We start from the raw sequence: 17,459 nt of genomic DNA, 5'->3' as shown, positions 1-17,459 counted from the left end.
GAATATTCAGGCCAACTAAGAGTTGACCCATTTTGCTTTTGTGACCTAGAAGTGACCTAGAGCTAGGGTCAACTGTTTCTTTCCAAATTCTTTATGATTTGAATTAGTACATCCAGGATGGAGTCTGAGAGGGAATTCCAGCAGTGTGGCTTGAGGCAGAATCCTCATCCTTTGTGCAAGGAAGGGAGCTCAGGTGTGGAGCTTGGCAGGTATGAGTTGAAACCTCAGCTCCACTTTTTAAAGTCCCCAGTCCCCATTACCGTGCCTTTATTTACCCCAATGTCACCTACCCACAGTTTTAACATGGCAATTAACCATTGCTCAAAAATGGTATGTGAAAAATTATAGAAATAAACAGTTGAGACAGGATTTCTTTATGTAGTCTTGGCTGTCCTGGAACTTGCTCTGCAGACTAGGCTGGCCTTGAACTCATAGAGATCCTCCTGCCTCTGCTTCCTGAGTACTGGAATTAAAGGCATGCACCACCATTGCCTGGCTTAAATTACTTTTATTACAGTATAATTATTTTCTTTTATTAATTAATATTTTACTATGCCCAATTCATAAGTGAAACTTTTCATGTTTATGTATTGGAAAAAAAGAGATACTTCTGGACTTGTAGCATTCCATCCTGATAAGCTTGTTACAAGTTAAAAGTGGTTTTTAATATCAGCTGACCCAGCAAACATCATGGTTTACCTCAGCCCGTAGTTTTGTTTAATGAAGCAGAGTTGAAGTTTATTAAGAAACCATTTTAGTAGAGATTTAAGCAACAGACAGGTGAGACAGAGGTGCTTAGGAAAAGGACAGTGTATGCCCAAGAGTAAGTACAAGGTTCTCAAGAGTCACATGGCCTAGCCTGTTTAAAATGTGGGCATAGTCAGATGACACGCATGTCTGTTTATAGGTTTTCTGTATCTCGATAATAGATTCCCCCCCCCAACATTGTAAGCCAGATGAAGCCAAATTGAAAAAGTAAAAGAACAAGTATATTTGAGCAAAGCAACTCCTGGGTGAGTCCTCCAGCCCCAGAGATCGAGGCCCGAGAAGTCAGGTGGCCGAACTAAAGCAGGGAGCTTATACACACACCTGTAGGTGAGGGGTGATAGCATGTCCTTCACAAGATGGGTTTGTGCCCAAGTGTGGTCAAAGGCTGACCGCTTTAGGTGGGGTCTTGGGCTACTGGCAGCTTCAGGGGAGGAGGAGCTGCTGTAGCCGCCAGGAATGTGGCACTGGGCTTTTTGCTGCCTTTTCTTTGTTGGAGACTCTCTGAGAGGGCGGGACTTGGAGAGACAGGAATGGGGCTTTCTGGATCTAGCAGGAGTGAGCTGAAGGTTCCAGCTGAACACCTACATCATAGTAAGAGCTGACTGTCTTCTATAGTTTATTGCGTGACTCTATCTAAAACCATCAGCAACATAGTGTACTGGGAGTGTTAGCTGTTCATTTTCACAGCAGCCTAACTGACAGGGAGCTGCATCTTGTTACCCAGTGCTGCTGCTGCCAGGAATCAAAAGGGGGGTGGGCATCATTCTGAATACAAGACAGGAAAAGATCAAAATTCAAAATACCACTTCTACTGGGTACACATTTCTCTAACACTATTGATGGTCAGGGACCGGCTGTAGATAGGGTTTGGTACTGTCAGAGTTTTCAGGCATCTACTGGACTTGGAATGTATCCATCATGGGTAAAGGCTATACTACTATGGCATCTTAGTCAGGCTACTTAACCTCTTGGAGCCTCAGGTTCTTTATTGCTGAAACAGGGGGAAAGGATGGCCCTTGAGAGCATACAATAAATGTAGAAACATCTTTTATGTCACTGTGCTTATCAGATGAGGGAGTTTGGAGTCAGGAGTTCAGTATTCTCTATAGGCCATCCTACTGTAAATCAAACCAATAGGTTTTGTTATTGTTTTGTTTTTAATACTACATCTTTCTTTTTCTTCTTTTGAATTTTTTTTTCCTGAGATAGGGTTTCTCTATAGTTTTGGTGCCTGTCCTGGATCTTGCTCTGTAGACCAGGCTGGCCTTGAACTCACTGTTCTCTGGCTTCAGCCTTCTGGATGCTAGGGATTACAAACATGTCCCATCATGCTTGGCTAATATTATCATTGTATATAATTATGTCTGATAATTTTCAATTTCAGCTAGTCATCAAAACCCTTAGGATTTAGTGAGAATTTCAACTTCACCCAGAATGTAGTTGATTTGCTGAGTTGCTGAGATGTGACATGAAGGGGATAGTATAATGAATACTATGTTGTCTTAAATTTTAAGTCAAATTTGCTTATAAAGAAGAAGAAAAGCTTTCTCTTGTTATATTTTCCATTTGCGATAGGCAGGTGACGCCTCTGGGGAAATAATCATGCACTAACTGGTAGAAACAACATTAAAGCAGGCAGTTAGATGTCTTGGGTTCATCTGTGTTAGTTCCTGCTTCTGAAGAGGCTCGAGTGTGGAGCAGGCTCTGCACATGCTGACATTCTGGTGCTCTCCCTGGAGGTCCTCAGAACCCACCACTCTTCTTTGAGTGGGCCTGGCTCAGCATCGGGCTCTGGAGGTGCCTCAGCTGTGTAAAATGAAATACTGACATTTGTCTTTTCATTAGTCACAAAAGTGTGGCTTTTATATTTGCATCAGCAAAACCATCCTATGAAGCAGCCTCGGTGCATTTCCTGTTCTGTGTGCTGAAACTGGACTGCGACTCCTTCCCACCAAGGCTGCAAACTCTGAAAAGGGCCAAGCCTGCCACTACTCAGCTTCCGAACACCCATTTCAGCCTTTAGCCTGGAGGCCAGGAAATGTATACTACTTATCCAAAGTAGATTAAATATCAGCTTTTCAGAATGTAGTCCTGTGTCGTGCTGTCGTGCCCCCCCCCTTCTGTCACATCAGAAATTCCTACAAGGCACTCTGTCCTATGGTAGTGATCGCTCCCATTTCCCCGTGGCTGGCAGCGTTTTCCTTCATGTTCTCATTGTCCTTGCAGACCGTTTGGGGCTAAAACCGCAGTCATTGAGCTGTGTTTCTCAACTCTTTGCATCACTGTCGTGTGCAGTGCCCGACCTAGTGACTGCACTGGGCCAAACCGGGAGCACGGAAAGAAACTGTGGCCACTAGAGATGGAGATTCTGCCCCAGGCTTGCCTGAGGACATCTTGAAATGACAGTGTGTCTGTGAAATGGTCATGAGTGCATAGTTCCGTTTTTTGTTTTCTGTGTTAGTAACTTTGGGTTACAATACCGCCAAAACAGTTTGGATCTGTCACAAACTAGGAAAATGAGCTTAACATTGGAAATCAACTTTTAGATTACAGTGGAAACATTTTCAAATGATGTTTTCTTTTTTTGCTTTGAAACAAACAAACAAACAAACAAACAAAAGCCTTAACTGTTGTATATATGAAGTCATTCTGGGTTTCTTCCCAGACATGTAAAAACTTAGAACTCTCCATCCTCTGTACCTGCGAATTTATTTTAAAATAATATATGTGCCTATTTTTGGTTTTGTTTTGTTTTTAGGTTTAACATCCCATTCTTATGTGGGATCTTATGAATAGAAAGATGAGCTAAAAATATACAAAGTAAGTCAGGCGTGGTTGCAAATGACTGTAATTCCAACACTCAGGAGACTGAGGTATGAGGATCATGAATTTGAGTTTAAGACCGTCCAACCTCAACTCCTTGTCCCCATCTCAAAATAAGGCAGAGTATTCTCCAAAGTTACTTTTGCCCTTTGTGTGGAAGTTAACTATGATCCTCAACTGAACAGCTTTTAAAATCCAGTGAAGTCACTTTATCAAATATTGCACTGTTGCCCTCTTCTGTTTCATAGCTGATTAGATTAATTGGATAAATTATAGTATGGCAAACTTGGAATTATCTGAGCTAACTGGAGATAGGGACACAATGGACAAATGACATCTACAGAGGATGCCTGTTTGCACAGATGTCACAAAACACAGAACGTAAACGGAGTTGGTGTTTATCTTTTTCTTTTGTGTCCACACACACACACACTCTTGTAGGTGGCAGCAGATAACTGGAAGTACAGGATTAGGGAGCAGGGGACAAATTTGGGCAATTTGGTAGGTAGAGATTGTCGCTCCCCCAGCTGGCATACTTCCCGGGAAATAGCTACTACCTTGTTACTTCTCAGTGTTAGAGTAACTGCTGACAGCGAAACTGGCATGATTCATTCTATTTCTTTCCCAGTTCTCTTTTATTAGCTATGCTTCTGGCCAACTCACTTCCCCAAGGAATCTAGATAACAACAAAAGTACTAACAAATAAAGAACTAACGACTCCTCATATTGCAATCTTCTCACCACACAGAGCGAGTGAGCTAGTTGTTTGGTATGCCTCTTGATTCCCCCATATAAACAACATATTTGATGTTGAAATCTTTGCAGGGGCAACCACCTAGAGCTGCTCTTGTCCAGAATTTGAAGAATAGCCATACTGAGTGCTGTTTTAGTTACAGTATATTTTCCTCAAGATTACTTAATGCAAGAATAATGTAAGAGTAAGCACCCATTTCAACTTCCTGATTTTGAAAATCCTCCCATGTAGACACACTGTCCTAATGTCAACTACTCGACTGCAGTGCACGTTACTTTGCATAGCTCCTGTTTTCTACATGGCTGTAGAAAACATACATTTTCTACATAATACATTTTAAATTTTGCTACTTTTGTAATGTTATAACAAATACTTAGAGAAGTTTCTATGTAATTTTGATGATGTTCAAAGATCACTGTTTTTTTTTTTCTTGTTTTTTCAAGACAGGGTTTCTCTGTGTGGTTTTGGTGCTGGTCCTGGATCTCGATCTGTAGACCAGACTGGCCTCGAACTCACAGAGATCTGCCTGGCTCTGCCTCCTGAGTGCTGGGATTAAAGTCATGTGCCACCACCTCCTTGCCAAAGATCACTTTTAACAGCTTCAAAGCCTTGCTCCATGGTGAATAAAGCACAAAGTCCTCAGTGGTTGCTGTGACAAGGAGGAGTATGGGTAGGGTGGGACAGACACACAAAGCCATTTTCAAGAAAGTTGTTCACCTCCAGCTATTGTAAGAATTAAGGCCTTTTCTTTCTGTGCCCAAATCTCAGGTTAGAGATCTCCAAATGAGTCTTTTGTATTTCACATGCCTGTCAGTTGGGGCAGCTAATTGCCTGGGGATGACACATGTCTAAAAAGCATATATTTTGTAAATTGAAATGTGGGCCTGAGGAAAGCGGGTGCCGATGGACACTGGGTTAACATACATCTCCAAGATCTAGAAAGAACTGTCAGTTTTGAAAGAATGAGCATAAGTTGAATAATTTTCCTACCCAAGACTGGGGATGAGTCAGTGGAAATACCTGTGCATTTAAATAATTTTATTATATATATATATATATATATATATATATATATACACACACACACACACATATATATATTAAAGTTTTCGTACAAAATGTATGTTGAGCTTCCTCTCTTGTCCTCATGTCTTCCCCTCTCTCCTATCAGCCCCCACTGCCCACTCAATAGCTTTACTTCTGCTTTCATGTCATATATACACATATGATTTTATGATCTCTAAAGTCTAGGAGCCACAAAAGCGTGTAGGCTGACTATCTTTCTGAGACTGCCTTCATTGACCTACTGTGATTATTGCCAGCTGCCCCCATCTTCCTGCCAACAGCGTAACTTCCTTCTTTCTGCAAGAAAAATTGCATTGTGTCAGTGTTCCACACTTCCTCTGCCCTTTGCCCCATTGACAGATAGATATGTAGGTTAGTTAGCTGTTGTGAATACTATCACAGTAAGCACTGATGCCTGGGCAGCAGTGTGGGTGGCCCCTTCTTAGCTACCGGAGGGGTAGAAGGGCCTTGATCTCAATCTCCTACTTGAAATTCGGTTTTATTTTTTAAAAGCAGAAAAATAATTTGAAATATATCTTTGGTCCCTTAGGAACATTTATGAAGTGTGGTACTGAACGATTCTCTGAACATCATGGTGTCAGACCGAGTTTGTAAAACGTCTCTCATGAGCGTATTGCAGGGTTTCTCCTCCTTTCCCGCTCTCTCTCGTTTGAATACTGGAATCTTGCAGCAGAGGAATAAGAAAATACGGATTAAACTCGAAATCTGCTATAGCATGTGGTGACACCTCCCACATTTTATACCTTAAATATAGTTGTTCCTCATTCTTTGTGTTCTTAAAGCTTAAGGAGGCAGTTAGCTGGGTGAACAAAAGAGACTAAAGAAAACATGTGTGTTCATTTCCATCACTGGCCAGACCAGATTGGATCTCTGGGTCTGGAACATAGATGAAAGATCTTAGATTTATCAAGCCAATTGCTTGATTAAAAACTTTTTTCCTTCCTTCCTTCTTCTTCTTCTTCTTCTTCTTCTTCTTCTTCTTCTTCTTCTTCTTCTTCTTCTTCTTCTTCTCCTCCTCCTCCTCCTCCTCCTCCTCCTCCTCCTCCTCCTCCTCCTCCTCCTCCTCCTTCTCCTCTTCCTCCTCCTCCTCCTTCTCCTTTTCCTTCTCCTCCTCTTCCTTCTCCTCCTTCTCCTTCTTCTCCTCCTCTTCCTTCTCCTCCTTTCTTCTTCTTCTTCTTTTTTTTTTTTTGCTTTATAGTCTAAACCAGGGAAGAAATTTTATAGACTCCTTTAGCACCTATAAAGTCGTAAAAACTGTTAACCATCTTAAGGTGGGAACTGACTCCATACATAGACAGGCATCATTGGGGATGTGGAGGTTATAAAGTGTATTGATTACTTTTGCGTGGTTGTGAGCAGATCCTTGATAGCTTAAAAGATTGACTTGGGCTCATAGTTTCAGAGGATTTCAGTCTGTTGTGGCTGCTTTCCTGAGCCTCCTATGTCTCATGTTGTGGCCAACCATGGATTCCAAGTGAGTTTGACCTTCCTAGTGAACTGCTTCCACTAGCTGGGTCCCACCTTCTAAAGGAGCCACAGCCTTGAGCCTTCCACCCACAGGCCCAAGACTGAGTGTTCAGAACATGAACTTGGGAGGGACAGTTCAGATTCCAAACATGACATTCACTCAATGCTCTGAGCTTTAAATGATTGTATCACAGGGGAATGTGCTTACAAATCAGAATGATGTAATTAGTAGTTTTCCATTTTTATTAGAAACATAGTGTTATTTCTGGTGATTTTGTCTTATTTACTGTCATATACCCCACCTTTTTGTTTTAACATTACTTGTTATCCGTGGCTTGTTCTAATTTTCCACCTGTTGTCCGAGATGCAGTGATTGACAGGGCTGCTTGATTTTATTATACTTCTGCAGCTTTGGCATTGGTTTGATGAAGAAAAGGCTTTGCCCACTAGATTCAGAGCGCTGGGTTTTCTCTTGGGTTGATTTCATAGCCTCTAGGTACTGCGTGTTTCTGCAGAGAAGGTAGCTGGGAGGAAGCCACATGGGCTTGCAGGAGGAGTGTGCCTTTAGATTCCTCTCCTGCCTCTATTTGGTACAGGCCTTCCTCCCCTGCTCCCCACTCCAGATTTGTTGATTGGTATTAACTGGGTGAGGTGAATTTCTAAGTTTTTCATTTTACACTATATAGCCTAAAATTCTTCTAAATAAAATGACTCGGAATTTTCCTAGAAAATGATCAAATTATTTCTAAGGTTATTTCAGCCCTATGTCATGAATAACATTCTTTCTTTATAGTTCCTGTTTAAAGAACTAAGTCTGGGAGGGAACCAGGCTATCCTTTGTTTTCAGTTTTTGCACTGTCATATTGTGATTTAATTCTGTTATTTCTAGTCAGTCAGTCTCTCTCTCTCTCTCTCTCTCTCTCTCTCTCTCTCTCTCTCTCTCTCTCCCTCCCTCCCTCCCTCCCTTCCTCCCTCCCTCCCTCCCCCCCCTCTTGTTTTTTCAAGACCGGGTCTGACTATGTAGTTCTGGCTGTCCTGGAACTTGCTGTGTAGACCAGACTGGCCTTGAACTCACAGAGATCCACCTCTGCCTCCTGAGCACTGGGATTAAAGGCGTGCACCACCACCCCTGGCCTCTAGTCTTTCTTTTCAGCTTCTTACTTGTAAATGAATGGATAGTATGATAATGTTCAGTACTTGTGCAGATCCAAGAGATCCACCCCATGTCTTGATGCATGTTTTTTCCCAGCATCATTGGAATGCAGTTGTCATTTTTCCCAGAATTAACTCCAGTGATTGGCATCTGTTTTTCCCCCATTGCAGTAATGTGTAAAGTGAGGGATTTGCTGTTTGTTTGGAGATCATTTTTCTTCAGTGACTGCAGTTTTCCCTTCCCTCTAAGTGGAAAGGCCTGACTGGATTGTTGAAGTGCAGACAAGGCAGTTCCAGGCTTAGAGAGCCTGGTGACTCATACTACAGGGCTTTTCCTGCTGCAGAGATGGCTTTCTTGGCAACCGTGGTTGGAACAGAGGAGATACAGCTGCTTTCGTTTTCCAGCAGTTTGGTTCTTGAAGTGATCATGAATTAATGATGGGAAGAAAATGGAAATCTCGGAGCTAGAAAGAGTAGTTCACAAATCTCTTTGTGAACAGAGGTTTGATTGAAGACAAAACATCTGCTCACAGAGAATCTTGAACTCCCCTCTTGATAAATGTCAGACTCACTGTCACTTCTAGACTAACACTTGAGACACATGTCCTGTGTGTGTATAAGTACTTGTGAGCGTATGCATGTGTGTGAGGTGCATGTGTGTGTGCAGGTACAAGGTTTCAAAAACCCATGCCATTTCCAGTTAGCTCTCCTCTGCCTTGTGCTTGGGGATCAGGATTAAGCTCTGAGCTACTGCTCTAGGGTCATGCCTGCCTCCTGCCGTGCTCGCCTCCATGATGATGACACACATTCTAAACTGTGAGCCCCAAATTAACTCTTCTCTTCAGTTGCCTTGGTCATGGTGTTCTTTATAGCAATAGAAAACTAAGAAGGAAGTTGGTACTAGGAGTGGGGTCTTGCCTTGAATGCACCACTCTCTCTATTTCATTTAACATCAGAACTTTCTTTAAACTTCTTGTGCCTTTAAGCATAAGACTTGGCTCCAACATGACATTTCCTAATGTCCTTTTTCTCCTCAAAGTGTACATTTTTATTTCTTTTTGCCCTGTCTTGTTCTTTTTTGTTGGAGACCTGCATAAGTGACCACTCATAACCACATGATGGAGTCAGTATTAGGCTGTCTTGAAATCACCTCTGCCAACAAAGTTAGTACAGAACGCTTCACTTTAGCCTCAGGCAGGTTCTTAGGACAGGGGCAGAAAGCAGCCAGAGTATCTATCACAAGATTTGTCTCTGGCCTGTTGCTACCACTGTTCTCCTGGGAAAACCTTGAGCCAGGGTCCTACGTGGCTCTCAGCTCTGCTGTCAGAAAGCTCCAACTGGGGTGGTGTCTTAACCACACTCACAGCGTTCAATTGCTTTTCTAGTCTTCCATAGTCCTCCAAAACACCCGGGACAGTCAGGGCTGTCACAGAAATTAAGACACAAGCACATACACGTAAGTTCTTAAATAAAAGTACATGTGCGGGTTCAGGACTTGGTTCAGTGGGCCAGAACTCGCTTAGTATTTCCGAAGCTTGGGATTCTCTCCCCAGCACGGCCAAACAAATTCATCTGTGCTTAACCATCGTTTTTTTATTCTGTCATATTCATTTGTGGCCTAAAGAAAACCTGAGGGTTCTTCCCCAGTTTGTAGAACTAACTCCTGATTTGTCATTTGTTAGTCTGATCAGATCAAATGGGTACAACTGTCATATGAAGAAGGCCACGTTGAATTAATTTAATTTAGTTATAAGTAGAACATTCTAAAACAGTGCAAAACTGTGCAGCTTTTTCAAGCAGGAAGTGGTGATTTGTGTCATGGTTAGTTTCTACCACAAATGAGACTTAGTTTGCCACTTCCTATTCATAGAGTAGAAGAACTGAAGAAATATGAAAAGTTCTACTGCATTTTTTATGATGTCAGGTGTCTTTGTAAATGATAAGTTGTGTTTTCTGACTACTTGTTAGTTCACCTTTAAAAATCTACTCTTTGGATGGATTTAACTGAGCCAATGTAAAGATGCATGGTTTTCAGTGGTCATCTAAAGTCTTATCTAAATGTTTGCCTCTTAAATATTAGACTTTAAATTTTTCAAGCTGGAAGACAAAGAGTAAATTTTAATATAAGGATACAAAAGTAAGTAGCTCTGACTATATGGTGACAATAGATTGAAAACTCACAGAATGTTTAAAATCTAAGTAGCATTCTTAATTGTAATTCTTTTATACATTTATATACTTTTATACGTTTTCTCCAGGTTTTCCCCTTTTCCTTGTAAAAAGTATCTTAAAGCTTCAGTCTGTGGCTCACTTTTTCCTAGCTCACTAATTAGATTTTAAATAATCACCTAGAAGCCAGTTCTAAAATTCCATTATTCTCCATGTCTGGAAGTACACATAAGCACAGGCCAAATGTGGCTGGCATGAACTGCCTGTACTTTGTCTAAATTGCTAATAATAAAAATCTTTGTAACCCCACCACTTGGGAGGCTGGGTTGGAAGATTCTGAGTTTGAGGCCAGCCTAGGCCAAATAGCAAGACTCTTGACTCATAAACCGAAAACAAGGGGGTTGGAGAGACGGTTCATCAGTAAAGAGCACTTGCTGCTATTCCGGAGGACCTGGGTGTGATTCCCAGCACTCATGATGGCTCACAGCCATCTGTACCTACAATTTCAGGGGATCTGACCTGCCTCTGAGGGTACCCATTTATGTAAAATAAAAATAAAAAATAACCAACATTTTAAATTAAGAGAGTCGATGTAGATGTCTCTAAAGTAGATTTCAATATTTGGGAAGCCTCCCCTCATTTCTGAAATAGCTCAGAAATGTAAATAGACAAACCACATAACCCGTATGCAGACAGCCTGGGGTTCCAGCTGTTTTCAAGTGTGCTTTTAAACCAAAGTAAATCTTTCCCTTTTTAATTTGAAAAACATGATGTTAAATTTCTGCCTTTTAAATACATCAAAGGGAATGGACAATCCATGTAGAAAAATGTTCAGTGCTTTTAGTAAACCTAGCCTTGAATTTGTGCTTTGCTATCATTTATGGAAAGGCTGAGTGATCCAGATAATGTACTTTCCCACCATGGTTCTAGAGCCTGCAGCCAAAAGCTCAGATCCTAAACCAAAACAAAACCCTAAACTTCAGTAGGAACAGGTAGGGAAAGTCGGGTTGAAGACCTCTCACCTTTCTGCACACCCCATTTTAACGCTTCAGGCAGCAGGTCTCCCTCCCCTCTACCCCCCAAGTGTTCCAGGAGTCTCCAGACTGGAGAGGACTGAGTGTAGTTCTGAACTGTAGCACCCACAGCACAGAATGCATCAAGTCATAGCTCATGCCGAAGGTCAGGAGGGCTGGCCTGCTACTCCTCAGGAGAGTTCCCAAGGCCAGCCTGAAAGCAGTCCTTCCCACACTTAGCCAGTGGCAGGCATCCTTTCTCCAGCCATTAATCCAGAGCAGCCTCTCTGTTCTAGGGGAGGTGGTTAGTTTATGCTCATCTGTCAGCTAGTCTGACTTCAGTGTAACATAGTTTGGAATAGTCTCTTCCTTCTCAGTGTTAAATGATTTCTAACTTGCCGGTTGAAAGGTGGCCCACTCTTGTTCACCCAGATTCCTTTCCCTGTGAAGTCTGTCTACTGTGGGCTGGGCTGGGCTCCATGTTTCCTCCCCAGTTCTGGTGAAACTCATCTTTCCAGCTGGCTTCAGCTGCCTCCCTGGTTTCTGAGAATTGTATTATAAGCAGTACTGTGAATGAGCGTGCACTCCACGTCAACCTCCCTAGTGCCTTGAAGCTCTGTGTCCTGTGGGTATCCCCAGAAAATGCTTTCTTCTTAGGGATGCTAGCAGAGGCCTGTTGTCTTACCCCATGAGGGAAGGAGTGGGGTCTCCTTCCTTCTCTCATTGAATGGAGAATCAGGACTCCTTTATCTAATCCAGTTCCCCCACCCACACAGAATGCTTTCCTAACATACTCTCTTGTTTTCCTCCACTGTCAGATGACAGTATGTCTGCAGTCTGAGGAGAAAACAGTGGTTTATTGGTGTAGTGTGTCAGCTAATCTTACGTGAGCATCAGTGAGACGGCTCGGGGGAAGTGTCTGTGGTGTGCAAGGCTGGCAGCCTGACCTTGATCGCCATATAAAGATGGACACAAGTAGAGCCCACAAAGTGTCTTCCAGTCTCCACATGTCTGTCATGGCCTGAAAGCACACAGTCACATCACACACACACACACACACACACACACACACACACACACACACACACACACACACAAACAAAACACGCACGCACGCACGCACGCACCAGAAATGTTTTTTAAAAAATAAATCTCATTGTTGTTGCATTACCTGGCATCTCTAATAATTCCTTTAGAAGGCAGTACTTCAAGATGAAGTGCCAAATGGATTAAAAATATGGACTGCTTCACGAATTTGGATGTCATTCTTGCTCAGCGGCCATGCTAATCTTCTTTGTGTCGTTCCAATTTTAGTGTATGTGCTGCAGAAGCGAGCACACAAAATTTAATTTTTAATCCACCATTTGTATTGGTCTTTATGACTGATTAAATTCCTGCATCTGTCTGGGTTCATTTTCTTAGCCAGAAAAGCAAACCTGTGCTGTTAATTTCCAAGATTCTTTCCAGGCCTGTGATTCTGTGGTCCTCTCAACCCTCTTCTGCCTCCGTATAGTGAATAACATGATCAGTTGTAAGCAGCCATTTAGCATAAAGAATCAATTCAGAAAAAAATTGTCAAAATGAAAATGACCTTGAATCCCTTGAGAATATTTTCTTACAATGTTTCCTGTGTTATTTGAATAGATAAATATCAATGGGGAAGCTAAGTCTTTTAAAACCATCAAAAAAAAAAAAAATCCTGTTGGGTGTATTTGTGCACCGTAGACTCAACTCTGGAATCTGGTCTCCTGAGGTGGATGCCAGCTGAGTGAGGCACATTCACGTAGCCTGTGGGTGGGTCATGGAGTGCTCATGAGTCAGGGTGACACAGAGCTGTCATTTTGAACACAAATTATTGTATTTTTTTGCTGCCAAAATCTGATGCTCTTTAAAAGTCTATTGAAACGGGAAGAGGCTTTCGACCCTAAATATAGTGCTTCAGGAAGCTGTTTTTAGAGATGTATTGTTCTCTTCAATTTTATTATTTACAAGATTTTTATTTTATCTGTGTGTAAGGGCATTTTGCCTGGCTGTATGTTCAAGCACCCCCAGAGGCCTGCACTGTGACTGTTGGCACTGGTTTTGTGCCAGCTCCTCCCCTTTTAGCTTCTAGTCACTGGGGAATTGGAACAAGCCAGGAGAGCTGCAGGACGGTCCTCGCTGTGACCATCACAGTTAGCAGAGGATGTGTCGGATTCTTGGAGGATTGCTCACCATCTTGCCTTTTTGATTTCTGGTCGGTGACTGAACACCAGGTGAGGTTACCCTCAGGACCTGCAGCAGCTGACAGTAACGGAGGCATGGTCTTGACGGGGTGGTGACACAGGCTATGGGTTGCCCATTTCACTAGACACAAACATGACATTTCATTAATGAGATACATTTGAATATTATAAGAAGACATGACTCATGCCAAGCAGGCTTTCTGCTCTGAGCTGTCTTTAGTAGCCCTGTGTACTGGGGAAGTACTCAGTGTCAGTAAACTCAAGGATGGGCCTTGATCTGAATCTTGGGATGAATTTAGATTAGTTCGGTCTTGGTAAGTCCCAGGGCAGTGATTACTGCAGAAATTTGGCCTTAGCCCACCAGAACATGACATCCCTATGACAAGCCCTTGAGAAGTGAGGCATGAGGGGCTGGACAGGGAGCTTAGTTGGGAAGTTTCCAAGCATAACACAAAGGACCTGAAGGACCCGAGTTCAATCGTATGTTTAAAACAAACAAACAAACAAACAAACCCACCCTGTGTTTTGAGCTTCTGATGAGAGAGAGAGAGAGAGAGAGAGAGAGAGAGAGAGAGAGAGAGAGAGAGAGAGAGAAGGAGGCAGGGGAGAAGATGGTGAGGGGTGAGATGGGTCGAACACTGCAAAGCCTCTCACCCTGAGTTCAGCCTCGGGACTCACTCGGTGGACAGAGAGACTAGATTCCCACAAGTTGTTTTCAGAACCCCCTGGGACACACCCTACCTCCAGGAAATAGATACATGGACTGTGCCAGGGGATCTGATCTTTTCACATATGAGAGCGCGCGCTCACGCGCACACGCGTGCATGCACACACACACACACACACACACACACACACACACACACGAATACACATGCTCAAAAAAAGCGAAGAGTGAGAGAAGATGTAAGGAGAAGAAGAGGAAAATGAGTCGTGAAGGCGCGTGTGTTGGAAGAGAGGACAGGAAGTGGTCTGTTTTCTTCTCGCTTTGTTGTCAGGAGCTGACAACAGTCCGAGGATAAACCTGATCCTCAGAAGGACTGAGTGGAGGGAGGTGCAGAGAAATGAGCTGGAACCTCTAGACCTAGCCTTCCCTGAACCTCAGCCACCTCTGGGCTTACTGTGTGAGTTAACAGATTACATTAAACTAGCTTGACTTGAAGTCTTTTACCTTCCATTGAAAATATCCTAACTGATCCAATTTTATTGGGTATTATTCTTTTAACCCCTGGAGTAGTCTCAGAAATGTATCTTTTCTTTAAATGTTAAAGAGAATGTTGATCCACTACTTTTCTATTGATATTATTGTCAAATTAATTATAAATATCTTTATTTTTTTTGTTTGTTTGTTTTTTTTTTGTTGTTTTTTTTTTTTTTTGTTTTTCGAGACAGGGTTTCTCTGTGTAGCTTTGCGCCTTTCCTGGAACTTGCTTTGGAGACCAGGCTGGCCTCGAACTCACAGAGATCCGCCTGGCTCTGCCTCCCGAGTGCTGGGGTTAAAGGCGTGCGCCACCACCGCCCGGCTAAATATCTTTATTCTTAAGGGAGAGAGATTTCTCATATTGTAACTATTATGAGTACATGCATTCATGTGTGTGTGTGTGTGTGTGTGTGTGTTTGGGGGGCATACACATGTGTGTGCACTTGAATGTGGAGACCAGAGGTCAAGTGTGGATGTTGTTCATCAGATGTCATCCATAGAGTTTTTGGAGACAGGATGTCTCACTGGCCTGGACTCATCAAGTAAGGCTAGGCTGGCTGCAGTGAGCCTAGGGACCTGCCTGGCTGTCTCCACCCCCAGCACTAGGGACACAAGTCCAAGCCACCCAGCCTGGCTGGAAGTCAGTCCTCATGCTCCCAAGACAAGCAGTTGACCCACTGAGCAGAGTCACCTGCCCTCCCTCCCTCCCTCCCAGCCCTCCCAAAAAAACCAAAACCAAACCATATTTTTATTTTTCAAAAATGATGTGTGTGTGTGTGTGTGTGTGTGTGTGTGTGTGTGTGTGTGTGTGTGTACACACATGAGTACAGGTGTCCACAGTCTTGAAGCAGGTGTCAGATTCCCTAGAGCTGGAGTTTCAGACAGCTTTGAACCACCCAGCGTGAGTGCTGGGGACTGAACGAGAGTCCTGCAAGAGCAGTACAAGCTCTCCAGCTGTGGGCCAGCTCCCCAGCATCCTGCTCCCCAGCTTTGTTTGGTTTGGTTTTTTGGTAGTTGAGGATACAGCAGTCCAGAGTCGTTAGGCCTCCTGTCTAGGTCTTTCGCTTCCCAGTTCAGTTCCTAGCAGTAATATTAATACCCTCCACGGCTAGTGAAAGGTCCTGATTGGCTAATCCTCGTACTCTGCAGCTGAACCAATGCCAAATACCACCGTTCACAAGGAAGTCGTTCTCTGACCTCCACACTCTGCTGTGGTGCACACTAGAGTTCTTTCTCACCCATATGATGACAATGAGAAAAGAAAGAAAAGCAAGTTTAAACAAATTACATTTCATGAGCCCAGAAGGATTCATAAATCAGTTGGCCCCTAGAACAGGGCAGGTCCAGTGATACTCTAGGACTGCCTGCCACATGGCTGGGTAACAGCTGCAGAAAAGGAAGTGGGTGCAGAGACAGCTCGTTGACTAGAACTTGGCATTTGCCTTATTTTGAACCTGGTTTGACGAAAGCTTGGCTGATGGGATTACCTGAGACCATTATTCCTTATAAAGCAAACCACCGACTTAGCTTAGTGCCGAGTTAGGCTGTGTTTTTCCATCTATTAGAGCACTTGAGAATGGAGGCTTTCTCAAGCCAACTTTGGTTTGGGTTCATGTGGTAAAACACGCTGCACAAATCCACTGCCTTCTTGTTTTGAAGTGTACAGCTCCGTGGTGGGTACTGTCTTCCTGACTGTGAGGCACTCTTCAGAACTTGCAGATCTGAAGCCCCACTTCTTACCCTCTAGTCCCCTTTGTCCCTTCTCTGGCTTTATTTCTCTGATCTGGAAAGGCTTGAGTCTTTTAATGTTAATTTCTGGGTTGGAGAGGTGGCTCATCAGTTTAGTGCACATACTCTTCCAGAGGACCCAGGCTGTTGGGGTTTTTGTTTGTTTGTTTTGTTTTTGAGACAGGCTCTACATGGCCCTAGCTCTCTTGGAACTCACTCTGTAGACCAGGCTGGCCTCAAACTCACAGAGCTCCATCTGCCTCTCCTTCCCAAATGCTGGGATTAAAGGCGTGCGACACCAGGTTCAAGTCCCTGTATCCATATTAGGTGACTCAAACCATCTGTAACTCCAGCTCCAGGGGATTCAACACCCTTGGCCTCTACACACACATATACCCACACAAATCTATGCTCATAATTAGAAATAATTAAAATTTTTGAATGTTAATTTCAAGAGACGTTTATTGAATGCCTACTGGGTGTTAGGCTTGTTCTTGATGTGGAGGCCAAAAAGAGATACAGGGTAGAAGCAAGTTTGTGTTGTCATTTGTTTGCACTTGAGTTGTGTGTGTGTGTGTGTCTGCTGTGGAGGGTGGCCACACAACCTGCCACTCCCATGGATGGAAGTCAAAGGACAACTTGAAGGAATTAGTTCTCTCCTTCCACCGTGAGATCCACTGTGTGACAAGTTCTCTTACCCATTAGCTACCTTGCCTGTTCAAAAGAGGATCTCTACAGGGTCGTTGTTACACCGGATTTGGAGGTATTTTGAAAACTCAGGTCACAATAAGAACTAGTGTCTGCATCTGAAACAAGGGAGGGCAGACACTGATAGTCATGCTTCGGTGCTGAGTTTTGCTTACATTACCAGCTGCCCCTGCACTGCCAACCGCTGTAGAAGAAATGTGAGCCGTGTAACCTGGGAACACTGGGATCAGATTGTATTTGCTCACAGTCCAGGGCCTTAGTGAGAGAAGAGAACGATAAAGAGGCCAGTTTGATAGATCAGCCTGGGTGGCATTTTTGTCTGTTTCCACACGTGGAAAGCTCCAAAGGCTGCCATGGAAAAGTAC

The 17,459-nt window shown here is 43.2% G+C and overlaps 1 protein-coding gene and 1 non-coding gene across 2 annotated transcripts in view; one reads left to right on the top strand and one right to left on the bottom strand.

Moving 5' to 3' along the window:
- Nucleotides 1-17,459, top strand: part of Rab8b (RAB8B, member RAS oncogene family) — a 73,528-nt gene that overhangs the window by 33,950 nt on the left and 22,119 nt on the right. The window lies entirely within an intron of this gene.
- Nucleotides 12,464-12,570, bottom strand: LOC121831184 (U6 spliceosomal RNA). Its single transcript, XR_006074571.1, has one exon. It is a non-coding gene; the product is annotated as a U6 spliceosomal RNA (small nuclear RNA).

Source organism: Peromyscus maniculatus, chromosome 7 (assembly GCF_049852395.1).
Source record: "Peromyscus maniculatus bairdii isolate BWxNUB_F1_BW_parent chromosome 7, HU_Pman_BW_mat_3.1, whole genome shotgun sequence".
NCBI lineage: Eukaryota > Metazoa > Chordata > Mammalia > Rodentia > Cricetidae > Peromyscus > Peromyscus maniculatus.
The sequence above is the reverse complement of the archived record's forward strand: the minus strand, read 5'-3'. Positions and strand labels throughout refer to the sequence as shown.